We start from the raw sequence: 21564 nt of genomic DNA on the forward strand, positions 1-21564 counted from the left end.
AGGTTTGCTCGGACGGCAGGGGATAGTTTCGTATATTGGCCCCTGGCAAATTTCTTAACTTGAGGCAACGGTGCGTATTTTTCAGCTATTATGGTTTTTTAATTAAATATATGGATACATTTTTCAATTCCGCGTTTCGGGCTTGTCTTGTTCTTGAAACTGATATCAGCCATTGACCTCCCATAGTTACTTCACAGCAAGTTGACAGTGAAATAGCAATAGTCGTCTAGCAAGAACTATGGTCAATCACATCCAGCTGTTTAGTACACAATGCTTTCCCGAACTGTTGCGTAGGGAAAGGGATTGTGTTTGCACTGGCAAGATTGCTTGGTGTCATAAATGAAAAATGCAGGTATAAATTTGAGGTTGCAGTGCATCAACCTCTTTTGCTATGAACCACTGCAAATCGACTTGTCAGGTCAAAGGAATACTACTATTTGTTTCCTCTGTTTTATTAAATTTGAAATCTTTGTGCCACTGATTGGCCAGCTACGCTTCGCCGTACTCCGAGTCTAGAAGCTTTGGATTGTTGAAAGTGCTGCTGATACAGAAGTAACTGGTGATGCAGATGATCTCTACAATGAGACTTATGATGAAGCTGTCACTGCTTTTGATAAGGACAACAAGCTTGCTGTATTAACGAAGTTGTTCCTGTTATTTGAAGATATTGTTTCTCTCTCTCTCTCTCTCTCTCTCTCTCTCTCTCTCTCTCTCTCTCTCTCTCTACTGCAGAGAAGTTCTGTGAAAATAAAACTTGATTTTCGTCGAATCCAGTAAGCATGTTTCCATTTATTTCTCTTTCTTTCTTTCTTTCTCTCACAAATATGCTGGATCGCTGTTACTCAAAGATATTTCACACGTTCGTTGTGAGATGGCTCTTTGAAAGTTGTTTGTTGTAGGGTTTAATGCCATTTTTCAGCACAAGATAGGCTATGCATGGCAGGCAATATAAATGGTGGAGGAAGAACCCGGGAGAAGAAAAATGAACGGAAAGAACTCCCGACCCATGATAACATACTGGCAAGCTTTCTCTGATAACCACATGGGCCAAATCCGAAACTCAAACACACGCAGACAGGTGAGATGGCCGCGATCCGTAATGGTGGGCTATTTAGACCACCCGGGGTACCCACCCCTTGAAAGAGCAGTGTAAGAAATAATAACATTATCGATTGGCACGTGCTAATCAGAGACATCCAGACTAATTTTGTCATAAGCTTGAGATTATTGGTTATTTTTAATTGAATTATCAGGGGTTAGCGCGAACGCAGACCCCCACACTAATAAATAACGACCCCGAGTCACCCACATTTGGGGTGATCGCAGGTTTCAGCCCAACCGAAGTGCAATGGAAAGGCCTCATCCTGGGGAAACCGCCTAGCTGATCACGGTACTCCCTGGTCCAGGTAAGTATGATTTCTTGACGTTTACTGACGTTTATCAACTGACATTTGTGTCTGGAGTAGGAAGTGTGCCTCTAAGTAATGAAAATAAATTAAAACGATTCAGGGCCATGGTACTGCTGATGTCTTAGTATTCCGAATAACTTTATAGCTTATGTTTCAACATTACAAAAGTAACTGAAATGTCTTCAAATAGTCCTTTATTTGCAATTTCAGTTTCTTTTACGGTGGATATATGCTATATAGGTTTGCTCGGACGGCAGGGGACAGTTTCGTATATTGGCCCCTGGCAAATTTCTTAACTTGAGGCAACGGTGCGTATTTTTCAGCTATTATGGTTTTTTAATTAAATATATGGATACATTTTTCAATTCCGCGTTTCGGGCTTGTCTTGTTCTTGAAACTGATATCAGCCATTGACCTCCCATAGTTACTTCACAGCAAGTTGACAGTGAAATAGCAATAGTCGTCTAGCAAGAACTATGGTCAATCACATCCAGCTGTTTAGTACACAATGCTTTCCCGAACTGTTACGTAGGGAAAGGGATTGTGTTTGCACTGGCAAGATCGCTTGGTGTCATAAATGAAAAATGCAGGTATAAATTTGAGGTTGCAGTGCATCAACCTCTTTTGCTATGAACCACTGCAAATCGACTTGTCAGGTCAAAGGAATACTACTATTTGTTTCCTCTGTTTTATTAAATTTGAAATCTTTGTGCCACTGATTGGCCAGCTACGCTTCGCCGTACTCCGAGTCTAGAAGCTTTGGATTGTTGAAAGTGCTGCTGATACAGAAGTAACTGGTGATGCAGATGATCTCTACAATGAGACTTATGATGAAGCTGTCACTGCTTTTGATAAGGACAACAAGCTTGCTGTATTAACGAAGTTGTTCCTGTTATTTGAAGATATTGTTTCTCTCTCTCTCTCTCTCTCTCTCTCTCTACTGCAGAGAAGTTCTGTGAAAATAAAACTTGATTTTCGTCGAATCCAGTAAGCATGTTTCCATTTATTTCTCTTTCTTTCTTTCTTTCTCTCACAAATATGCTGGATCGCTGTTACTCAAAGATATTTCACACGTTCGTTGTGAGATGGCTCTTTGAAAGTTGTTTGTTGTAGGGTTTAATGCCATTTTTCAGCACAAGATAGGCTATGCATGGCAGGCAATATAAATGGTGGAGGAAGAACCCGGGAGAAGAAAAATGAACGGAAAGAACTCCCGACCCATGATAACATACTGGCAAGCTTTCTCTGATAACCACATGGGCCAAATCCGAAACTCAAACACACGCAGACAGGTGAGATGGCCGCGATCCGTAATGGTGGGCTATTTAGACCACCCGGGGTACCCACCCCTTGAAAGAGCAGTGTAAGAAATAATAACATTATCGATTGGCACGTGCTAATCAGAGACATCCAGACTAATTTTGTCATAAGCTTGAGATTATTGGTTATTTTTAATTGAATTATCAGGGGTTAGCGCGAACGCAGACCCCCACACTAATAAATAACGACCCCGAGTCACCCACATTTGGGGTGATCGCAGGTTTCAGCCCAACCGAAGTGCAATGGAAAGGCCTCATCCTGGGGAAACCGCCTAGCTGATCACGGTACTCCCTGGTCCAGGTAAGTATGATTTCTTGACGTTTACTGACGTTTATCAACTGACATTTGTGTCTGGAGTAGGAAGTGTGCCTCTAAGTAATGAAAATAAATTAAAACGATTCAGGGCCATGGTACTGCTGATGTCTTAGTATTCCGAATAACTTTATAGCTTATGTTTCAACATTACAAAAGTAACTGAAATGTCTTCAAATAGTCCTTTATTTGCAATTTCAGTTTCTTTTACGGTGGATATATGCTATATAGGTTTGCTCGGACGGCAGGGGATAGTTTCGTATATTGGCCCCTGGCAAATTTCTTAACTTGAGGCAACGGTGCGTATTTTTCAGCTATTATGGTTTTTTAATTAAATATATGGATACATTTTTCAATTCCGCGTTTCGGGCTTGTCTTGTTCTTGAAACTGATATCAGCCATTGACCTCCCATAGTTACTTCACAGCAAGTTGACAGTGAAATAGCAATAGTCGTCTAGCAAGAACTATGGTCAATCACATCCAGCTGTTTAGTACACAATGCTTTCCCGAACTGTTGCGTAGGGAAAGGGATTGTGTTTGCACTGGCAAGATTGCTTGGTGTCATAAATGAAAAATGCAGGTATAAATTTGAGGTTGCAGTGCATCAACCTCTTTTGCTATGAACCACTGCAAATCGACTTGTCAGGTCAAAGGAATACTACTATTTGTTTCCTCTGTTTTATTAAATTTGAAATCTTTGTGCCACTGATTGGCCAGCTACGCTTCGCCGTACTCCGAGTCTAGAAGCTTTGGATTGTTGAAAGTGCTGCTGATACAGAAGTAACTGGTGATGCAGATGATCTCTACAATGAGACTTATGATGAAGCTGTCACTGCTTTTGATAAGGACAACAAGCTTGCTGTATTAACGAAGTTGTTCCTGTTATTTGAAGATATTGTTTCTCTCTCTCTCTCTCTCTCTCTCTCTCTCTCTCTCTCTCTCTCTCTCTCTCTCTCTCTCTCTCTCTCTACTGCAGAGAAGTTCTGTGAAAATAAAACTTGATTTTCGTCGAATCCAGTAAGCATGTTTCCATTTGTTTCTCTTTCTTTCTTTCTTTCTCTCACAAATATGCTGGATCGCTGTTACTCAAAGATATTTCACACGTTCGTTGTGAGATGGCTCTTTGAAAGTTGTTTGTTGTAGGGTTTAATGCCATTTTTCAACACAAGATAGGCTATGCATGGCAGGCAATATAAATGGTGGAGGAAGAACCCGGGAGAAGAAAAATGAACGGAAAGAACTCCCGACCCATGATAACATACTGGCAAGCTTTCTCTGATAACCACATGGGCCAAATCCGAAACTCAAACACACGCAGACAGGTGAGATGGCCGCGATCCGTAATGGTGGGCTATTTAGACCACCCGGGGTACCCACCCCTTGAAAGAGCAGTGTAAGAAATAATAACATTATCGATTGGCACGTGCTAATCAGAGACATCCAGACTAATTTTGTCATAAGCTTGAGATTATTGGTTATTTTTAATTGAATTATCAGGGGTTAGCGCGAACGCAGACCCCCACACTAATAAATAACGACCCCGAGTCACCCACATTTGGGGTGATCGCAGGTTTCAGCCCAACCGAAGTGCAATGGAAAGGCCTCATCCTGGGGAAACCGCCTAGCTGATCACGGTACTCCCTGGTCCAGGTAAGTATGATTTCTTGACGTTTACTGACGTTTATCAACTGACATTTGTGTCTGGAGTAGGAAGTGTGCCTCTAAGTAATGAAAATAAATTAAAACGATTCAGGGCCATGGTACTGCTGATGTCTTAGTATTCCGAATAACTTTATAGCTTATGTTTCAACATTACAAAAGTAACTGAAATGTCTTCAAATAGTCCTTTATTTGCAATTTCAGTTTCTTTTACGGTGGATATATGCTATATAGGTTTGCTCGGACGGCAGGGGATAGTTTCGTATATTGGCCCCTGGCAAATTTCTTAACTTGAGGCAACGGTGCGTATTTTTCAGCTATTATGGTTTTTTAATTAAATATATGGATACATTTTTCAATTCCGCGTTTCGGGCTTGTCTTGTTCTTGAAACTGATATCAGCCATTGACCTCCCATAGTTACTTCACAGCAAGTTGACAGTGAAATAGCAATAGTCGTCTAGCAAGAACTATGGTCAATCACATCCAGCTGTTTAGTACACAATGCTTTCCCGAACTGTTGCGTAGGGAAAGGGATTGTGTTTGCACTGGCAAGATCGCTTGGTGTCATAAATGAAAAATGCAGGTATAAATTTGAGGTTGCAGTGCATCAACCTCTTTTGCTATGAACCACTGCAAATCGACTTGTCAGGTCAAAGGAATACTACTATTTGTTTCCTCTGTTTTATTAAATTTGAAATCTTTGTGCCACTGATTGGCCAGCTACGCTTCGCCGTACTCCGAGTCTAGAAGCTTTGGATTGTTGAAAGTGCTGCTGATACAGAAGTAACTGGTGATGCAGATGATCTCTACAATGAGACTTATGATGAAGCTGTCACTGCTTTTGATAAGGACAACAAGCTTGCTGTATTAACGAAGTTGTTCCTGTTATTTGAAGATATTGTTTCTCTCTCTCTCTCTCTCTCTCTCTCTCTCTCTCTCTCTCTCTCTCTACTGCAGAGAAGTTCTGTGAAAATAAAACTTGATTTTCGTCGAATCCAGTAAGCATGTTTCCATTTATTTCTCTTTCTTTCTTTCTTTCTCTCACAAATATGCTGGATCGCTGTTACTCAAAGATATTTCACACGTTCGTTGTGAGATGGCTCTTTGAAAGTTGTTTGTTGTAGGGTTTAATGCCATTTTTCAGCACAAGATAGGCTATGCATGGCAGGCAATATAAATGGTGGAGGAAGAACCCGGGAGAAGAAAAATGAACGGAAAGAACTCCCGACCCATGATAACATACTGGCAAGCTTTCTCTGATAACCACATGGGCCAAATCCGAAACTCAAACACACGCAGACAGGTGAGATGGCCGCGATCCGTAATGGTGGGCTATTTAGACCACCCGGGGTACCCACCCCTTGAAAGAGCAGTGTAAGAAATAATAACATTATCGATTGGCACGTGCTAATCAGAGACATCCAGACTAATTTTGTCATAAGCTTGAGATTATTGGTTATTTTTAATTGAATTATCAGGGGTTAGCGCGAACGCAGACCCCCACACTAATAAATAACGACCCCGAGTCACCCACATTTGGGGTGATCGCAGGTTTCAGCCCAACCGAAGTGCAATGGAAAGGCCTCATCCTGGGGAAACCGCCTAGCTGATCACGGTACTCCCTGGTCCAGGTAAGTATGATTTCTTGACGTTTACTGACGTTTATCAACTGACATTTGTGTCTGGAGTAGGAAGTGTGCCTCTAAGTAATGAAAATAAATTAAAACGATTCAGGGCCATGGTACTGCTGATGTCTTAGTATTCCGAATAACTTTATAGCTTATGTTTCAACATTACAAAAGTAACTGAAATGTCTTCAAATAGTCCTTTATTTGCAATTTCAGTTTCTTTTACGGTGGATATATGCTATATAGGTTTGCTCGGACGGCAGGGGACAGTTTCGTATATTGGCCCCTGGCAAATTTCTTAACTTGAGGCAACGGTGCGTATTTTTCAGCTATTATGGTTTTTTAATTAAATATATGGATACATTTTTCAATTCCGCGTTTCGGGCTTGTCTTGTTCTTGAAACTGATATCAGCCATTGACCTCCCATAGTTACTTCACAGCAAGTTGACAGTGAAATAGCAATAGTCGTCTAGCAAGAACTATGGTCAATCACATCCAGCTGTTTAGTACACAATGCTTTCCCGAACTGTTACGTAGGGAAAGGGATTGTGTTTGCACTGGCAAGATCGCTTGGTGTCATAAATGAAAAATGCAGGTATAAATTTGAGGTTGCAGTGCATCAACCTCTTTTGCTATGAACCACTGCAAATCGACTTGTCAGGTCAAAGGAATACTACTATTTGTTTCCTCTGTTTTATTAAATTTGAAATCTTTGTGCCACTGATTGGCCAGCTACGCTTCGCCGTACTCCGAGTCTAGAAGCTTTGGATTGTTGAAAGTGCTGCTGATACAGAAGTAACTGGTGATGCAGATGATCTCTACAATGAGACTTATGATGAAGCTGTCACTGCTTTTGATAAGGACAACAAGCTTGCTGTATTAACGAAGTTGTTCCTGTTATTTGAAGATATTGTTTCTCTCTCTCTCTCTCTCTCTCTCTACTGCAGAGAAGTTCTGTGAAAATAAAACTTGATTTTCGTCGAATCCAGTAAGCATGTTTCCATTTATTTCTCTTTCTTTCTTTCTTTCTCTCACAAATATGCTGGATCGCTGTTACTCAAAGATATTTCACACGTTCGTTGTGAGATGGCTCTTTGAAAGTTGTTTGTTGTAGGGTTTAATGCCATTTTTCAGCACAAGATAGGCTATGCATGGCAGGCAATATAAATGGTGGAGGAAGAACCCGGGAGAAGAAAAATGAACGGAAAGAACTCCCGACCCATGATAACATACTGGCAAGCTTTCTCTGATAACCACATGGGCCAAATCCGAAACTCAAACACACGCAGACAGGTGAGATGGCCGCGATCCGTAATGGTGGGCTATTTAGACCACCCGGGGTACCCACCCCTTGAAAGAGCAGTGTAAGAAATAATAACATTATCGATTGGCACGTGCTAATCAGAGACATCCAGACTAATTTTGTCATAAGCTTGAGATTATTGGTTATTTTTAATTGAATTATCAGGGGTTAGCGCGAACGCAGACCCCCACACTAATAAATAACGACCCCGAGTCACCCACATTTGGGGTGATCGCAGGTTTCAGCCCAACCGAAGTGCAATGGAAAGGCCTCATCCTGGGGAAACCGCCTAGCTGATCACGGTACTCCCTGGTCCAGGTAAGTATGATTTCTTGACGTTTACTGACGTTTATCAACTGACATTTGTGTCTGGAGTAGGAAGTGTGCCTCTAAGTAATGAAAATAAATTAAAACGATTCAGGGCCATGGTACTGCTGATGTCTTAGTATTCCGAATAACTTTATAGCTTATGTTTCAACATTACAAAAGTAACTGAAATGTCTTCAAATAGTCCTTTATTTGCAATTTCAGTTTCTTTTACGGTGGATATATGCTATATAGGTTTGCTCGGACGGCAGGGGATAGTTTCGTATATTGGCCCCTGGCAAATTTCTTAACTTGAGGCAACGGTGCGTATTTTTCAGCTATTATGGTTTTTTAATTAAATATATGGATACATTTTTCAATTCCGCGTTTCGGGCTTGTCTTGTTCTTGAAACTGATATCAGCCATTGACCTCCCATAGTTACTTCACAGCAAGTTGACAGTGAAATAGCAATAGTCGTCTAGCAAGAACTATGGTCAATCACATCCAGCTGTTTAGTACACAATGCTTTCCCGAACTGTTGCGTAGGGAAAGGGATTGTGTTTGCACTGGCAAGATCGCTTGGTGTCATAAATGAAAAATGCAGGTATAAATTTGAGGTTGCAGTGCATCAACCTCTTTTGCTATGAACCACTGCAAATCGACTTGTCAGGTCAAAGGAATACTACTATTTGTTTCCTCTGTTTTATTAAATTTGAAATCTTTGTGCCACTGATTGGCCAGCTACGCTTCGCCGTACTCCGAGTCTAGAAGCTTTGGATTGTTGAAAGTGCTGCTGATACAGAAGTAACTGGTGATGCAGATGATCTCTACAATGAGACTTATGATGAAGCTGTCACTGCTTTTGATAAGGACAACAAGCTTGCTGTATTAACGAAGTTGTTCCTGTTATTTGAAGATATTGTTTCTCTCTCTCTCTCTCTCTCTCTCTCTCTCTCTCTCTCTCTACTGCAGAGAAGTTCTGTGAAAATAAAACTTGATTTTCGTCGAATCCAGTAAGCATGTTTCCATTTATTTCTCTTTCTTTCTTTCTTTCTCTCACAAATATGCTGGATCGCTGTTACTCAAAGATATTTCACACGTTCGTTGTGAGATGGCTCTTTGAAAGTTGTTTGTTGTAGGGTTTAATGCCATTTTTCAACACAAGATAGGCTATGCATGGCAGGCAATATAAATGGTGGAGGAAGAACCCGGGAGAAGAAAACTGAACGGAAAGAACTCCCGACCCATGATAACATACTGGCAAGCTTTCTCTGATAACCACATGGGCCAAATCCGAAACTCAAACACACGCAGACAGGTGAGATGGCCGCGATCCGTAATGGTGGGCTATTTAGACCACCCGGGGTACCCACCCCTTGAAAGAGCAGTGTAAGAAATAATAACATTATCGATTGGCACGTGCTAATCAGAGACATCCAGACTAATTTTGTCATAAGCTTGAGATTATTGGTTATTTTTAATTGAATTATCAGGGGTTAGCGCGAACGCAGACCCCCACACTAATAAATAACGACCCCGAGTCACCCACATTTGGGGTGATCGCAGGTTTCAGCCCAACCGAAGTGCAATGGAAAGGCCTCATCCTGGGGAAACCGCCTAGCTGATCACGGTACTCCCTGGTCCAGGTAAGTATGATTTCTTGACGTTTACTGACGTTTATCAACTGACATTTGTGTCTGGAGTAGGAAGTGTGCCTCTAAGTAATGAAAATAAATTAAAACGATTCAGGGCCATGGTACTGCTGATGTCTTAGTATTCCGAATAACTTTATAGCTTATGTTTCAACATTACAAAAGTAACTGAAATGTCTTCAAATAGTCCTTTATTTGCAATTTCAGTTTCTTTTACGGTGGATATATGCTATATAGGTTTGCTCGGACGGCAGGGGATAGTTTCGTATATTGGCCCCTGGCAAATTTCTTAACTTGAGGCAACGGTGCGTATTTTTCAGCTATTATGGTTTTTTAATTAAATATATGGATACATTTTTCAATTCCGCGTTTCGGGCTTGTCTTGTTCTTGAAACTGATATCAGCCATTGACCTCCCATAGTTACTTCACAGCAAGTTGACAGTGAAATAGCAATAGTCGTCTAGCAAGAACTATGGTCAATCACATCCAGCTGTTTAGTACACAATGCTTTCCCGAACTGTTGCGTAGGGAAAGGGATTGTGTTTGCACTGGCAAGATCGCTTGGTGTCATAAATGAAAAATGCAGGTATAAATTTGAGGTTGCAGTGCATCAACCTCTTTTGCTATGAACCACTGCAAATCGACTTGTCAGGTCAAAGGAATACTACTATTTGTTTCCTCTGTTTTATTAAATTTGAAATCTTTGTGCCACTGATTGGCCAGCTACGCTTCGCCGTACTCCGAGTCTAGAAGCTTTGGATTGTTGAAAGTGCTGCTGATACAGAAGTAACTGGTGATGCAGATGATCTCTACAATGAGACTTATGATGAAGGTGTCACTGCTTTTGATAAGGACAACAAGCTTGCTGTATTAACGAAGTTGTTCCTGTTATTTGAAGATATTGTTTCTCTCTCTCTCTCTCTCTCTCTCTCTCTCTCTCTCTCTCTCTCTCTCTCTCTCTCTCTCTCTCTACTGCAGAGAAGTTCTGTGAAAATAAAACTTGATTTTCGTCGAATCCAGTAAGCATGTTTCCATTTATTTCTCTTTCTTTCTTTCTTTCTCTCACAAATATGCTGGATCGCTGTTACTCAAAGATATTTCACACGTTCGTTGTGAGATGGCTCTTTGAAAGTTGTTTGTTGTAGGGTTTAATGCCATTTTTCAGCACAAGATAGGCTATGCATGGCAGGCAATATAAATGGTGGAGGAAGAACCCGGGAGAAGAAAAATGAACGGAAAGAACTCCCGACCCATGATAACATACTGGCAAGCTTTCTCTGATAACCACATGGGCCAAATCCGAAACTCAAACACACGCAGACAGGTGAGATGGCCGCGATCCGTAATGGTGGGCTATTTAGACCACCCGGGGTACCCACCCTTTGAAAGAGCAGTGTAAGAAATAATAACATTATCGATTGGCACGTGCTAATCAGAGACATCCAGACTAATTTTGTCATAAGCTTGAGATTATTGGTTATTTTTAATTGAATTATCAGGGGTTAGCGCGAACGCAGACCCCCACACTAATAAATAACGACCCCGAGTCACCCACATTTGGGGTGATCGCAGGTTTCAGCCCAACCGAAGTGCAATGGAAAGGCCTCATCCTGGGGAAACCGCCTAGCTGATCACGGTACTCCCTGGTCCAGGTAAGTATGATTTCTTGACGTTTACTGACGTTTATCAACTGACATTTGTGTCTGGAGTAGGAAGTGTGCCTCTAAGTAATGAAAATAAATTAAAACGATTCAGGGCCATGGTACTGCTGATGTCTTAGTATTCCGAATAACTTTATAGCTTATGTTTCAACATTACAAAAGTAACTGAAATGTCTTCAAATAGTCCTTTATTTGCAATTTCAGTTTCTTTTACGGTGGATATATGCTATATAGGTTTGCTCGGACGGCAGGGGATAGTTTCGTATATTGGCCCCTGGCAAATTTCTTAACTTGAGGCAACGGTGCGTATTTTTCAGCTATTATGGTTTTTTAATTAAATATATGGATACATTTTTCAATTCCGCGTTTCGGGCTTGTCTTGTTCTTGAAACTGATATCAGCCATTGACCTCCCATAGTTACTTCACAGCAAGTTGACAGTGAAATAGCAATAGTCGTCTAGCAAGAACTATGGTCAATCACATCCAGCTGTTTAGTACACAATGCTTTCCCGAACTGTTGCGTAGGGAAAGGGATTGTGTTTGCACTGGCAAGATCGCTTGGTGTCATAAATGAAAAATGCAGGTATAAATTTGAGGTTGCAGTGCATCAACCTCTTTTGCTATGAACCACTGCAAATCGACTTGTCAGGTCAAAGGAATACTACTATTTGTTTCCTCTGTTTTATTAAATTTGAAATCTTTGTGCCACTGATTGGCCAGCTACGCTTCGCCGTACTCCGAGTCTAGAAGCTTTGGATTGTTGAAAGTGCTGCTGATACAGAAGTAACTGGTGATGCAGATGATCTCTACAATGAGACTTATGATGAAGCTGTCACTGCTTTTGATAAGGACAACAAGCTTGCTGTATTAACGAAGTTGTTCCTGTTATTTGAAGATATTGTTTCTCTCTCTCTCTCTCTCTCTCTCTCTCTCTCTCTCTCTCTCTCTACTGCAGAGAAGTTCTGTGAAAATAAAACTTGATTTTCGTCGAATCCAGTAAGCATGTTTCCATTTATTTCTCTTTCTTTCTTTCTTTCTCTCACAAATATGCTGGATCGCTGTTACTCAAAGATATTTCACACGTTCGTTGTGAGATGGCTCTTTGAAAGTTGTTTGTTGTAGGGTTTAATGCCATTTTTCAGCACAAGATAGGCTATGCATGGCAGGCAATATAAATGGTGGAGGAAGAACCCGGGAGAAGAAAAATGAACGGAAAGAACTCCCGACCCATGATAACATACTGGCAAGCTTTCTCTGATAACCACATGGGCCAAATCCGAAACTCAAACACACGCAGACAGGTGAGATGGCCGCGATCCGTAATGGTGGGCTATTTAGACCACCCGGGGTACCCACCCCTTGAAAGAGCAGTGTAAGAAATAATAACATTATCGATTGGCACGTGCTAATCAGAGACATCCAGACTAATTTTGTCATAAGCTTGAGATTATTGGTTATTTTTAATTGAATTATCAGGGGTTAGCGCGAACGCAGACCCCCACACTAATAAATAACGACCCCGAGTCACCCACATTTGGGGTGATCGCAGGTTTCAGCCCAACCGAAGTGCAATGGAAAGGCCTCATCCTGGGGAAACCGCCTAGCTGATCACGGTACTCCCTGGTCCAGGTAAGTATGATTTCTTGACGTTTACTGACGTTTATCAACTGACATTTGTGTCTGGAGTAGGAAGTGTGCCTCTAAGTAATGAAAATAAATTAAAACGATTCAGGGCCATGGTACTGCTGATGTCTTAGTATTCCGAATAACTTTATAGCTTATGTTTCAACATTACAAAAGTAACTGAAATGTCTTCAAATAGTCCTTTATTTGCAATTTCAGTTTCTTTTACGGTGGATATATGCTATATAGGTTTGCTCGGACGGCAGGGAACAGTTTCGTATATTGGCCCCTGGCAAATTTCTTAACTTGAGGCAACGGTGCGTATTTTTCAGCTATTATGGTTTTTTAATTAAATATATGGATACATTTTTCAATTCCGCGTTTCGGGCTTGTCTTGTTCTTGAAACTGATATCAGCCATTGACCTCCCATAGTTACTTCACAGCAAGTTGACAGTGAAATAGCAATAGTCGTCTAGCAAGAACTATGGTCAATCACATCCAGCTGTTTAGTACACAATGCTTTCCCGAACTGTTACGTAGGGAAAGGGATTGTGTTTGCACTGGCAAGATCGCTTGGTGTCATAAATGAAAAATGCAGGTATAAATTTGAGGTTGCAGTGCATCAACCTCTTTTGCTATGAACCACTGCAAATCGACTTGTCAGGTCAAAGGAATACTACTATTTGTTTCCTCTGTTTTATTAAATTTGAAATCTTTGTGCCACTGATTGGCCAGCTACGCTTCGCCGTACTCCGAGTCTAGAAGCTTTGGATTGTTGAAAGTGCTGCTGATACAGAAGTAACTGGTGATGCAGATGATCTCTACAATGAGACTTATGATGAAGCTGTCACTGCTTTTGATAAGGACAACAAGCTTGCTGTATTAACGAAGTTGTTCCTGTTATTTGAAGATATTGTTTCTCTCTCTCTCTCTCTCTCTCTCTCTCTCTCTCTCTCTCTCTCTCTCTCTCTCTCTCTCTCTACTGCAGAGAAGTTCTGTGAAAATAAAACTTGATTTTCGTCGAATCCAGTAAGCATGTTTCCATTTATTTCTCTTTCTTTCTTTCTTTCTCTCACAAATATGCTGGATCGCTGTTACTCAAAGATATTTCACACGTTCGTTGTGAGATGGCTCTTTGAAAGTTGTTTGTTGTAGGGTTTAATGCCATTTTTCAGCACAAGATAGGCTATGCATGGCAGGCAATATAAATGGTGGAGGAAGAACCCGGGAGAAGAAAAATGAACGGAAAGAACTCCCGACCCATGATAACATACTGGCAAGCTTTCTCTGATAACCACATGGGCCAAATCCGAAACTCAAACACACGCAGACAGGTGAGATGGCCGCGATCCGTAATGGTGGGCTATTTAGACCACCCGGGGTACCCACCCCTTGAAAGAGCAGTGTAAGAAATAATAACATTATCGATTGGCACGTGCTAATCAGAGACATCCAGACTAATTTTGTCATAAGCTTGAGATTATTGGTTATTTTTAATTGAATTATCAGGGGTTAGCGCGAACGCAGACCCCCACACTAATAAATAACGACCCCGAGTCACCCACATTTGGGGTGATCGCAGGTTTCAGCCCAACCGAAGTGCAATGGAAAGGCCTCATCCTGGGGAAACCGCCTAGCTGATCACGGTACTCCCTGGTCCAGGTAAGTATGATTTCTTGACGTTTACTGACGTTTATCAACTGACATTTGTGTCTGGAGTAGGAAGTGTGCCTCTAAGTAATGAAAATAAATTAAAACGATTCAGGGCCATGGTACTGCTGATGTCTTAGTATTCCGAATAACTTTATAGCTTATGTTTCAACATTACAAAAGTAACTGAAATGTCTTCAAATAGTCCTTTATTTGCAATTTCAGTTTCTTTTACGGTGGATATATGCTATATAGGTTTGCTCGGACGGCAGGGGATAGTTTCGTATATTGGCCCCTGGCAAATTTCTTAACTTGAGGCAACGGTGCGTATTTTTCAGCTATTATGTTTTTTTAATTAAATATATGGATACATTTTTCAATTCCGCGTTTCGGGCTTGTCTTGTTCTTGAAACTGATATCAGCCATTGACCTCCCATAGTTACTTCACAGCAAGTTGACAGTGAAATAGCAATAGTCGTCTAGCAAGAACTATGGTCAATCACATCCAGCTGTTTAGTACACAATGCTTTCCCGAACTGTTGCGTAGGGAAAGGGATTGTGTTTGCACTGGCAAGATCGCTTGGTGTCATAAATGAAAAATGCAGGTATAAATTTGAGGTTGCAGTGCATCAACCTCTTTTGCTATGAACCACTGCAAATCGACTTGTCAGGTCAAAGGAATACTACTATTTGTTTCCTCTGTTTTATTAAATTTGAAATCTTTGTGCCACTGATTGGCCAGCTACGCTTCGCCGTACTCCGAGTCTAGAAGCTTTGGATTGTTGAAAGTGCTGCTGATACAGAAGTAACTGGTGATGCAGATGATCTCTACAATGAGACTTATGATGAAGCTGTCACTGCTTTTGATAAGGACAACAAGCTTGCTGTATTAACGAAGTTGTTCCTGTTATTTGAAGATATTGTTTCTCTCTCTCTCTCTCTCTCTCTCTCTCTCTCTCTCTCTCTCTCTCTCTCTCTCTCTCTCTCTCTCTCTACTGCAGAGAAGTTCTGTGAAAATAAAACTTGATTTTCGTCGAATCCAGTAAGCATGTTTCCATTTATTTCTCTTTCTTTCTTTCTTTCTCTCACAAATATGCTGGATCGCTGTTACTCAAAGATATTTCACACGTTCGTTGTGAGATGGCTCTTTGAAAGTTGTTTGTTGTAGGGTTTAATGCCATTTTTCAGCACAAGATAGGCTATGCATGGCAGGCAATATAAATGGTGGAGGAAGAACCCGGGAGAAGAAAAATGAACGGAAAGAACTCCCGACCCATGATAACATACTGGCAAGCTTTCTCTGATAACCACATGGGCCAAATCCGAAACTCAAACACACGCAGACAGGTGAGATGGCCGCGATCCGTAATGGTGGGCTATTTAGACCACCCGGGGTACCCACCCCTTGAAAGAGCAGTGTAAGAAATAATAACATTATCGATTGGCACGTGCTAATCAGAGACATCCAGACTAATTTTGTCATAAGCTTGAGATTATTGGTTATTTTTAATTGAATTATCAGGGGTTAGCGCGAACGCAGACCCCCACACTAATAAATAACGACCCCGAGTCACCCACATTTGGGGTGATCGCAGGTTTCAGCCCAACCGAAGTGCAATGGAAAGGCCTCATCCTGGGGAAACCGCCTAGCTGATCACGGTACTCCCTGGTCCAGGTAAGTATGATTTCTTGACGTTTACTGACGTTTATCAACTGACATTTGTGTCTGGAGTAGGAAGTGTGCCTCTAAGTAATGAAAATAAATTAAAACGATTCAGGGCCATGGTACTGCTGATGTCTTAGTATTCCGAATAACTTTATAGCTTATGTTTCAACATTACAAAAGTAACTGAAATGTCTTCAAATAGTCCTTTATTTGCAATTTCAGTTTCTTTTACGGTGGATATATGCTATATAGGTTTGCTCGGACGGCAGGGGATAGTTTCGTATATTGGCCCCTGGCAAATTTCTTAACTTGAGGCAACGGTGCGTATTTTTCAGCTATTATGTTTTTTTAATTAAATATATGGATACATTTTTCAATTCCGCGTTTCGGGCTTGTCTTGTTCTTGAAACTGATATCAGCCATTGACCTCCCATAGTTACTTCACAGCAAGTTGACAGTGAAATAGCAATAGTCGTCTAGCAAGAACTATGGTCAATCACATCCAGCTGTTTAGTACACAATGCTTTCCCGAACTGTTGCGTAGGGAAAGGGATTGTGTTTGCACTGGCAAGATCGCTTGGTGTCATAAATGAAAAATGCAGGTATAAATTTGAGGTTGCAGTGCATCAACCTCTTTTGCTATGAACCACTGCAAATCGACTTGTCAGGTCAAAGGAATACTACTATTTGTTTCCTCTGTTTTATTAAATTTGAAATCTTTGTGCCACTGATTGGCCAGCTACGCTTCGCCGTACTCCGAGTCTAGAAGCTTTGGATTGTTGAAAGTGCTGCTGATACAGAAGTAACTGGTGATGCAGATGATCTCTACAATGAGACTTATGATGAAGCTGTCACTGCTTTTGATAAGGACAACAAGCTTGCTGTATTAACGAAGTTGTTCCTGTTATTTGAAGATATTGTTTCTCTCTCTCTCTCTCTCTCTCTCTCTCTCTCTCTCTCTCTCTCTCTCTCTCTCTCTCTCTCTCTCTACTGCAGAGAAGTTCTGTGAAAATAAAACTTGATTTTCGTCGAATCCAGTAAGCATGTTTCCATTTATTTCTCTTTCTTTCTTTCTTTCTCTCACAAATATGCTGGATCGCTGTTACTCAAAGATATTTCACACGTTCGTTGTGAGATGGCTCTTTGAAAGTTGTTTGTTGTAGGGTTTAATGCCATTTTTCAGCACAAGATAGGCTATGCATGGCAGGCAATATAAATGGTGGAGGAAGAACCCGGGAGAAGAAAAATGAACGGAAAGAACTCCCGACCCATGATAACATACTGGCAAGCTTTCTCTGATAACCACATGGGCCAAATCCGAAACTCAAACACACGCAGACAGGTGAGATGGCCGCGATCCGTAATGGTGGGCTATTTAGACCACCCGGGGTACCCACCCCTTGAAAGAGCAGTGTAAGAAATAATAACATTATCGATTGGCACGTGCTAATCAGAGACATCCAGACTAATTTTGTCATAAGCTTGAGATTATTGGTTATTTTTAATTGAATTATCAGGGGTTAGCGCGAACGCAGACCCCCACACTAATAAATAACGACCCCGAGTCACCCACATTTGGGGTGATCGCAGGTTTCAGCCCAACCGAAGTGCAATGGAAAGGCCTCATCCTGGGGAAACCGCCTAGCTGATCACGGTACTCCCTGGTCCAGGTAAGTATGATTTCTTGACGTTTACTGACGTTTATCAACTGACATTTGTGTCTGGAGTAGGAAGTGTGCCTCTAAGTAATGAAAATAAATTAAAACGATTCAGGGCCATGGTACTGCTGATGTCTTAGTATTCCGAATAACTTTATAGCTTATGTTTCAACATTACAAAAGTAACTGAAATGTCTTCAAATAGTCCTTTATTTGCAATTTCAGTTTCTTTTACGGTGGATATATGCTATATAGGTTTGCTCGGACGGCAGGGAACAGTTTCGTATATTGGCCCCTGGCAAATTTCTTAACTTGAGGCAACGGTGCGTATTTTTCAGCTATTATGGTTTTTTAATTAAATATATGGATACATTTTTCAATTCCGCGTTTCGGGCTTGTCTTGTTCTTGAAACTGATATCAGCCATTGACCTCCCATAGTTACTTCACAGCAAGTTGACAGTGAAATAGCAATAGTCGTCTAGCAAGAACTATGGTCAATCACATCCAGCTGTTTAGTACACAATGCTTTCCCGAACTGTTACGTAGGGAAAGGGATTGTGTTTGCACTGGCAAGATCGCTTGGTGTCATAAATGAAAAATGCAGGTATAAATTTGAGGTTGCAGTGCATCAACCTCTTTTGCTATGAACCACTGCAAATCGACTTGTCAGGTCAAAGGAATACTACTATTTGTTTCCTCTGTTTTATTAAATTTGAAATCTTTGTGCCACTGATTGGCCAGCTACGCTTCGCCGTACTCCGAGTCTAGAAGCTTTGGATTGTTGAAAGTGCTGCTGATACAGAAGTAACTGGTGATGCAGATGATCTCTACAATGAGACTTATGATGAAGCTGTCACTGCTTTTGATAAGGACAACAAGCTTGCTGTATTAACGAAGTTGTTCCTGTTATTTGAAGATATTGTTTCTCTCTCTCTCTCTCTCTCTCTCTCTCTCTCTCTCTCTCTCTCTCTCTCTCTCTCTCTCTCTCTCTCTCTACTGCAGAGAAGTTCTGTGAAAATAAAACTTGATTTTCGTCGAATCCAGTAAGCATGTTTCCATTTATTTCTCTTTCTTTCTTTCTTTCTCTCACAAATATGCTGGATCGCTGTTACTCAAAGATATTTCACACGTTCGTTGTGAGATGGCTCTTTGAAAGTTGTTTGTTGTAGGGTTTAATGCCATTTTTCAGCACAAGATAGGCTATGCATGGCAGGCAATATAAATGGTGGAGGAAGAACCCGGGAGAAGAAAAATGAACGGAAAGAACTCCCGACCCATGATAACATACTGGCAAGCTTTCTCTGATAACCACATGGGCCAAATCCGAAACTCAAACACACGCAGACAGGTGAGATGGCCGCGATCCGTAATGGTGGGCTATTTAGACCACCCGGGGTACCCACCCCTTGAAAGAGCAGTGTAAGAAATAATAACATTATCGATTGGCACGTGCTAATCAGAGACATCCAGACTAATTTTGTCATAAGCTTGAGATTATTGGTTATTTTTAATTGAATTATCAGGGGTTAGCGCGAACGCAGACCCCCACACTAATAAATAACGACCCCGAGTCACCCACATTTGGGGTGATCGCAGGTTTCAGCCCAACCGAAGTGCAATGGAAAGGCCTCATCCTGGGGAAACCGCCTAGCTGATCACGGTACTCCCTGGTCCAGGTAAGTATGATTTCTTGACGTTTACTGACGTTTATCAACTGACATTTGTGTCTGGAGTAGGAAGTGTGCCTCTAAGTAATGAAAATAAATTAAAACGATTCAGGGCCATGGTACTGCTGATGTCTTAGTATTCCGAATAACTTTATAGCTTATGTTTCAACATTACAAAAGTAACTGAAATGTCTTCAAATAGTCCTTTATTTGCAATTTCAGTTTCTTTTACGGTGGATATATGCTATATAGGTTTGCTCGGACGGCAGGGGATAGTTTCGTATATTGGCCCCTGGCAAATTTCTTAACTTGAGGCAACGGTGCGTATTTTTCAGCTATTATGGTTTTTTAATTAAATATATGGATACATTTTTCAATTCCGCGTTTCGGGCTTGTCTTGTTCTTGAAACTGATATCAGCCATTGACCTCCCATAGTTACTTCACAGCAAGTTGACAGTGAAATAGCAATAGTCGTCTAGCAAGAACTATGGTCAATCACATCCAGCTGTTTAGTACACAATGCTTTCCCGAACTGTTGCGTAGGGAAAGGGATTGTGTTTGCACTGGCAAGATCGCTTGGTGTCATAAATGAAAAATGCAGGTATAAATTTGAGGTTGCAGTGCATCAACCTCTTTTGCTATGAACCACTGCAAATCGACTTGTCAGGTCAAAGGAATACTACTATTTGTTTCCTCTGTTTTATTAAATTTGAAATCTTTGTGCCACTGATTGGCCAGCTACGCTTCGCCGTACTCCGAGTCTAGAAGCTTTGGATTGTTGAAAGTGCTGCTGATACAGAAGTAACTGGTGATGCAGATGATCTCTACAATGAGACTTATGATGAAGCTGTCACTGCTTTTGATAAGGACAACAAGCTTGCTGTATTAACGAAGTTGTTCCTGTTATTTGAAGATATTGCTTCTCTCTCTCTCTCTCTCTCTCTCTCTCTCTCTCTCTCTCTCTCTCTCTCTCTCTCTCTCTCTCTCTCTCTCTCTCTACTGCAGAGAAGTTCTGTGAAAATAAAACTTGATTTTCGTCGAATCCAGTAAGCATGTTTCCATTTATTTCTCTTTCTTTCTTTCTTTCTCTCACAAATATGCTGGATCGCTGTTACTCAAAGATATTTCACACGTTCGTTGTGAGATGGCTCTTTGAAAGTTGTTTGTTGTAGGGTTTAATGCCATTTTTCAGCACAAGATAGGCTATGCATGGCAGGCAATATAAATGGTGGAGGAAGAACCCGGGAGAAGAAAAATGAACGGAAAGAACTCCCGACCCATGATAACATACTGGCAAGCTTTCTCTGATAACCACATGGGCCAAATCCGAAACTCAAACACACGCAGACAGGTGAGATGGCCGCGATCCGTAATGGTGGGCTATTTAGACCACCCGGGGTACCCACCCCTTGAAAGAGCAGTGTAAGAAATAATAACATTATCGATTGGCACGTGCTAATCAGAGACATCCAGACTAATTTTGTCATAAGCTTGAGATTATTGGTTATTTTTAATTGAATTATCAGGGGTTAGCGCGAACGCAGACCCCCACACTAATAAATAACGACCCCGAGTCACCCACATTTGGGGTGATCGCAGGTTTCAGCCCAACCGAAGTGCAATGGAAAGGCCTCATCCTGGGGAAACCGCCTAGCTGATCACGGTACTCCCTGGTCCAGGTAAGTATGATTTCTTGACGTTTACTGACGTTTATCAACTGACATTTGTGTCTGGAGTAGGAAGTGTGCCTCTAAGTAATGAAAATAAATTAAAACGATTCAGGGCCATGGTACTGCTGATGTCTTAGTATTCCGAATAACTTTATAGCTTATGTTTCAACATTACAAAAGTAACTGAAATGTCTTCAAATAGTCCTTTATTTGCAATTTCAGTTTCTTTTACGGTGGATATATGCTATATAGGTTTGCTCGGACGGCAGGGGACAGTTTCGTATATTGGCCCCTGGCAAATTTCTTAACTTGAGGCAACGGTGCGTATTTTTCAGCTATTATGGTTTTTTAATTAAATATATGGATACATT

At 41.1% G+C, this 21564-nt stretch overlaps 13 non-coding genes across 13 annotated transcripts; all 13 read right to left on the reverse strand.

Moving 5' to 3' along the window:
• Positions 1 to 1250: 1250 nt before the first annotated feature.
• Positions 1251 to 1414, reverse strand: LOC149778149 (U1 spliceosomal RNA). Its single transcript, XR_016415835.1, has one exon. It is a non-coding gene; the product is annotated as a U1 spliceosomal RNA (small nuclear RNA).
• A 1459-nt stretch (positions 1415 to 2873) lies between these two features.
• LOC149778150 (U1 spliceosomal RNA) lies at positions 2874 to 3037 on the reverse strand. Its single transcript, XR_016415836.1, has one exon. It is a non-coding gene; the product is annotated as a U1 spliceosomal RNA (small nuclear RNA).
• Positions 3038 to 4536: 1499 nt separating this feature from the next.
• Positions 4537 to 4700, reverse strand: LOC149778151 (U1 spliceosomal RNA). The gene has a single exon (XR_016415837.1). It is a non-coding gene; the product is annotated as a U1 spliceosomal RNA (small nuclear RNA).
• A 1477-nt stretch (positions 4701 to 6177) lies between these two features.
• Positions 6178 to 6341, reverse strand: LOC149778152 (U1 spliceosomal RNA). Its single transcript, XR_016415838.1, has one exon. It is a non-coding gene; the product is annotated as a U1 spliceosomal RNA (small nuclear RNA).
• Positions 6342 to 7796: 1455 nt separating this feature from the next.
• On the reverse strand, positions 7797 to 7960 carry LOC149778153 (U1 spliceosomal RNA). Its single transcript, XR_016415839.1, has one exon. It is a non-coding gene; the product is annotated as a U1 spliceosomal RNA (small nuclear RNA).
• Positions 7961 to 9431: 1471 nt separating this feature from the next.
• Positions 9432 to 9595, reverse strand: LOC149778154 (U1 spliceosomal RNA). Its single transcript, XR_016415840.1, has one exon. It is a non-coding gene; the product is annotated as a U1 spliceosomal RNA (small nuclear RNA).
• Positions 9596 to 11090: 1495 nt separating this feature from the next.
• On the reverse strand, positions 11091 to 11254 carry LOC149778155 (U1 spliceosomal RNA). The gene has a single exon (XR_016415841.1). It is a non-coding gene; the product is annotated as a U1 spliceosomal RNA (small nuclear RNA).
• Positions 11255 to 12729: 1475 nt separating this feature from the next.
• Positions 12730 to 12893, reverse strand: LOC149778156 (U1 spliceosomal RNA). The gene has a single exon (XR_016415842.1). It is a non-coding gene; the product is annotated as a U1 spliceosomal RNA (small nuclear RNA).
• Positions 12894 to 14386: 1493 nt separating this feature from the next.
• Positions 14387 to 14550, reverse strand: LOC149778157 (U1 spliceosomal RNA). The gene has a single exon (XR_016415843.1). It is a non-coding gene; the product is annotated as a U1 spliceosomal RNA (small nuclear RNA).
• Positions 14551 to 16049: 1499 nt separating this feature from the next.
• LOC149778158 (U1 spliceosomal RNA) lies at positions 16050 to 16213 on the reverse strand. The gene has a single exon (XR_016415845.1). It is a non-coding gene; the product is annotated as a U1 spliceosomal RNA (small nuclear RNA).
• Positions 16214 to 17710: 1497 nt separating this feature from the next.
• LOC149778159 (U1 spliceosomal RNA) lies at positions 17711 to 17874 on the reverse strand. The gene has a single exon (XR_016415846.1). It is a non-coding gene; the product is annotated as a U1 spliceosomal RNA (small nuclear RNA).
• Positions 17875 to 19375: 1501 nt separating this feature from the next.
• Positions 19376 to 19539, reverse strand: LOC149778160 (U1 spliceosomal RNA). Its single transcript, XR_016415847.1, has one exon. It is a non-coding gene; the product is annotated as a U1 spliceosomal RNA (small nuclear RNA).
• Positions 19540 to 21046: 1507 nt separating this feature from the next.
• LOC149778161 (U1 spliceosomal RNA) lies at positions 21047 to 21210 on the reverse strand. Its single transcript, XR_016415848.1, has one exon. It is a non-coding gene; the product is annotated as a U1 spliceosomal RNA (small nuclear RNA).
• Between the last annotated feature and the right edge of the window lie 354 nt (positions 21211 to 21564).

The sequence above is a fragment of the Sinohyriopsis cumingii genome, chromosome 17 (assembly GCF_028554795.1).
Source record: "Sinohyriopsis cumingii isolate HCF-2022 chromosome 17, ASM2855479v2, whole genome shotgun sequence".
NCBI lineage: Eukaryota > Metazoa > Mollusca > Bivalvia > Unionida > Unionidae > Sinohyriopsis > Sinohyriopsis cumingii.